This window comes from Penaeus vannamei, chromosome 30, assembly GCF_042767895.1.
Source record: "Penaeus vannamei isolate JL-2024 chromosome 30, ASM4276789v1, whole genome shotgun sequence".
Lineage (NCBI taxonomy): Eukaryota > Metazoa > Arthropoda > Malacostraca > Decapoda > Penaeidae > Penaeus > Penaeus vannamei.
In genome coordinates this window covers 1,231,290-1,236,431 of record NC_091578.1, presented here as the reverse complement: position 1 = coordinate 1,236,431, position 5,142 = coordinate 1,231,290, and positions in this window count along the sequence as shown.

Genomic DNA, 5,142 nt, shown 5'->3' with positions numbered 1-5,142 from the left:
CTCTATCACAGAAGTCGGCAACCTTTGTTACGAGTGCCAGACTTGGCACGCTGAGCGCTTGTCTATGGCACGCTATGTGATTCAGAGGAGCAGAGAAAAAAGTTGAACAACAAAATAATGAGAGAGAGAGAAAGAAAGACAGACAGAGAGAGAGAGAGAGAGAGAGAGAGAGAGAGAGAGAGAGAGAGAGAGAGAGAGAGAAAGAGAGAGAGAGAGAGAGAGAGAGAGAGAGAGAGAGAGAGAGAGAGAGAGAGTCTGATTATTATGGTCAGCTATATCTTAAAATCGAGAAATATTGGAAACTACTGTGGATGATCATGCCGCTTCCATATTAAGTTCCCTGACACCACTGTCTGATAAAGTCAGTTGCATGAAGAAAGTGGTGAGTATAAATCTAAAATCATAAAATATATTTTTTGTTACAGAGAATACTGAATGCGACAAAAATATTACATTTATGTTATGCATGTGCATGAAAATCCATTTGAATATACAGTGCTGAAAAAAACTGGCACGCAAGATTATGAATAAGAAGACCCCTGCTCTGTCATTATGAATTATTACTGTGACTATCGTTAACTATCATCATTACTACTATTAGTATCTCAATCATTATTACCATGAGAGAGTTACGAACCCCTGCTTTATTATTATGAATTAATACTGCGACTATCATTACTATCATCATTACTACTATTATCATCAGTCATTATTACCGACTATCATTACTATCATTACAGCTATTATCATCTCAATCGTTATTACCATCATTATAACGTTCCATTTCCATAATTCTTCTTTCACTGCCAGAGCCCACTTTTGTTATGAATGACCAAAGGCTGTCCCCGTGATAAAAAGATGAATGGCGGTAATCAGCTGGTGATGCGTTGCGAAGTTTACGTTCAGACGACGGTTGTTTTCGCAATATGTCTTTCTGCATCATATGAATTCAGATATTTATGTAATGGCCAAGAGATTGTTATCAAACAGCAACAGTGAGACGGCATATTCTTTTCTCGCGAGTAATAAAAGTGTCTCGAATTACAAACTCGATATGTACTCGAGTTTATATGCTGTGACATACTGTTTTGTTTACCGAGACGGATGCATTTACCGGTTTCAATTTATTTATTGGCCTAAATCCACATATTCCCTTTCAAACAAAATACTTATCGACGTACCTCAGGCGCGTGTGCTTGAGCGAGGAAGGAGGGGACGAAGCAGGGTAACCGACACTGTGGGAATGAAAAAGCGATTTGGGGAATCACTCGATAGCGCGACTCCCGTCATGTGTCGCTTACCACAGCTGGCTCAAGTGTCGTGTCGGGATCGAAGCAGTCTGGCTGTGGTTTGGAGAGGGAAGCTGGCTTTAATTATTGATGGGAAGTGCGTTCAGGGTCTGCATTAGCGGGATTTATCTGTGACGATTTTTGCGATATATCGAAAACCGATGTTAAGTCAAGGGCTTTTGCCTTCAGCCGAATCGAACGGTGAATAAGGACTACGGAAATATTTTTTTTTTCCTACGAACACATTTCGTGAGCACGGACCAGAAACTCGAAGACCAACATCCAGCTTCGGTTCGTGCGTGGCTATCAAAGAGAAAATATATATGAAAATGAGATTAAATTAAAACTTCTGTGTGCGATATAGTGATTAAGACAGATGACATGGACTTAGCGGGTGATATCACACAAGCCCTTGCAAATTACCCGGATCTTGAAGATTTACAAGTACGATAAACACTGTCCCATTTTTTTAATATGTATTATGTTGGTTGAATATATAAATGTATTGACTGTGTTTTGTGCTGCAACTATTTTGATATATGCTAAATCTTATTAGATATGTCTTACTGATTGTGAATACATTTTTCTTAAATGGTGCTCGTAATCAACCGATCCATTTCTTGTCACGCTGGTGTCGACTGTCTGCACTGAATGGCAACTAACGATCCCTTATCCTTCGGTATCTTTTGGGTAAGCAAATTCAGCGAAAACACCCAACCGCTCCTAGCCTATCTAACTACATTAACCATGTATTTCGCTCTGTGTGATTTACAAATTGTGTGATCGGTGGATTTCGGGTGTCACGGTTTTGTCTCATTGGCAACATTTCTCGTCTGAAAAGAGGACTTTCTTCTTGGCATCTAAAAATCTATAAGAAACTTGCCAATATTTGCCAGAGGAAGCAGTATTTAGTTTTTTTTTATGTTCATATAAACACCATATGAGCAAATATACTGTATATACATACACACATAGATACATATGCATACATACATACATATATATGGATTTATATGTTTGCATATATATATAGATAAATATATATATATGAATAAATATATATATATATATATATATATATATATATATATATATATATTTACATATACATATGTATATACGTATATGTATATATATATATATATATTATTTGCGTATATATATACACATACACATATCCCCCCCCCTCTCTCTCTCTCTCTCTCTCTCTCTCTCTCTCTATATATATATATATATATATATATATATATATATATATATATATGTATATATATTTATATATATATATATATATATATATATACATAAATATATATACACACACTTATATATATATGTATGCACATATATGCATATATGTATATATTTACATATGTATATATATGCGCACATATATACATATACACATATGTGTATGTATATATATATATATATATATATATATATATATATCACACACACACACACACACACACACACACACACACACACACACACACACACACATATATATATATATATATATATATATATATATATATGTAATGAAATTGAATTGTTTACTTTGGTATAAACACGTTACTAAGGGCGTCTTCTGTAGCGTCCTTAACTCTTAAAACCGTACTTAGTTTAATCCTAATCCATCGTGTAAGGACCGAAGACGACACTCTCCGCTGCCAGACGGCGCGACAATAATGTTCGGTAAAAACTGTCGTACTCACTATTCTATCACCACCGTTATAATGTAAACATGTCGGAGAGAAGAGAATTCGCTCTTTTGGGAGATTTCATGTTTTATTTTTCTTTCTTTTTGTAATGTCATGTTTTTGGTAATCATGTTTAAGAAACTATTTAACACATTTCTTAGGTTTCAAAATATCGGTTATATATAATGTGTATTTCATGAAACTGAGACTCTTACTAATGTTTTCATGATGAGGTATGTTGTCTTTTTATTGCTGAACAATCTGTGGTATTTTGAAACATTTCTGTGCAATGTTTTCTTCACACATAACTGTTGCATGTTGTGTAGGGCAGCGTTTGGAGCAAGTCATGCACTCATACCTGTAAATAAGCAACAAAATCATCCAAAAGATATCTATTCAACATTCACCCTTCATGTCCCTACGCATATGATATAGAAGACAGTATTAAAGATATTACCTAAAGATTTGCAGTCAGATTATAAAATTTATTTGGATAAATAAACCATGAAATTTTCATTCAGACACTGCATTGTTAAAAGATTTTTCTGATAACTGATATTCATTTATTATAGATTGGAGAAAAGGTGGTTGTTATAGAAAGTTATAGTCAGTCACTGAAGATGCAGTTTGATCTTCATATGATGATTACGAAGCACAAGTAGGCCTACTTATACGGGAAACATGATTAATTTGTGAAATATTCTATTTTTTCATGATGACGATCTTATATCTATAGTAGTAAAATGGGTAACGAAACTGCTCTAACAACTATAAAACCAATCTTTATTTCAATGACACTCAAGTACAAAAATGACATTCATCAATTAATATCCATCGCGCAGTTTCCTCGGACAGCTCTTTGCTGCGTTGAATCGTGTTGGAGGGAAACATGTTTTCTTCAGGATGCTGTTCAGGAGGTCCATAGAAAAGTATACTTGTTAATTTTGTAGTAAAGTAGTTGAGAAAAATTCAGTACATAATTCTTCTTTAAAACACTGGCTCACATTTGATTTAAAACGTCAATTTGTGTGACCCTGACTATATAATTTTTGTTTCACTAACCTGGAAATATGAGTTCCATGCCCGCAGCCTCTGAACTTCAAAGATTCCTCGTGGGATTATATTGTTTTTTATATTCATTACCATAAGTTATTTCCTTTATCAGAGGATTTGATCATTTGTGTAAATATATACAATTTCATTTTCATAATAAATACTACGTATGGAAATTCTAAGACGATTGGTTATTGCCGAAAATAACTCTGAATGGCAACTCAAGAGATGGCACCGATGAAGTTCATGACGAACACGTGACGTAACAGTACATGATTGGTGGGATTAACGTGTCCCTTCTGCGCATGTGCAGGATTAAAAAATGAGCTTAATATTAAAGCCTGGTCTAGAGGGGCATTAAAAGTTGATCCTGCGCACTAGGGATCTGGATTAAACTTTATTACTGGATTAACTTTTATGGCACGTACAGAAGACGTCCTAAGTTCACATATGTTCCTATGTATATACATATAAATCTATATCTATATGTGTGTGTGCTTCAACCTGTAAGATGTAGGAGAGATGTTTAAAAATTACTGAAAGTGTTCCAAGGCATTGAGAGGTTGAGTCGAAGTTCACATTAGTTCACGTTGGCTAATTTGAAACCGAGGATCAGTACTCGAGACGCCGGCCCATCGTAAATCGGCAATACACGCCATGAAACACGAAACCAGGGCGAAAGCAGAATCAATCCTTGTATCCCATGCTGCTCAAACGAGAAATACTAGGCGCGGTGTGCGGTCTGGTCTGCTGGTGCTTTTTTATAGTTGAAACACCACTCCAGGCATGGGATTCGGACACAAGGCAGGTCCTAGGCGAAGACAAGGTCAGTTGAACCGCGCCTTTATGAATGAAAATCTAATATATTTTGTTCATTGAAGTTTCTTGCTGATTGCAGGGCCGTCTCGAGTACGCTGAATTATACATTTTGAAAATAGGCTAGATAAAAGCTTTTAATTATGCGTATTATTTATATCATCGGCGAAGACAAGAGGTAATATGTAATTACCTTTATAAATCTTTGGTTGGTTTCATTTTTATCTGCTTGTGATCAGGATTACGCCAAATGTAACAAACGGATTGTGTTGAAACAT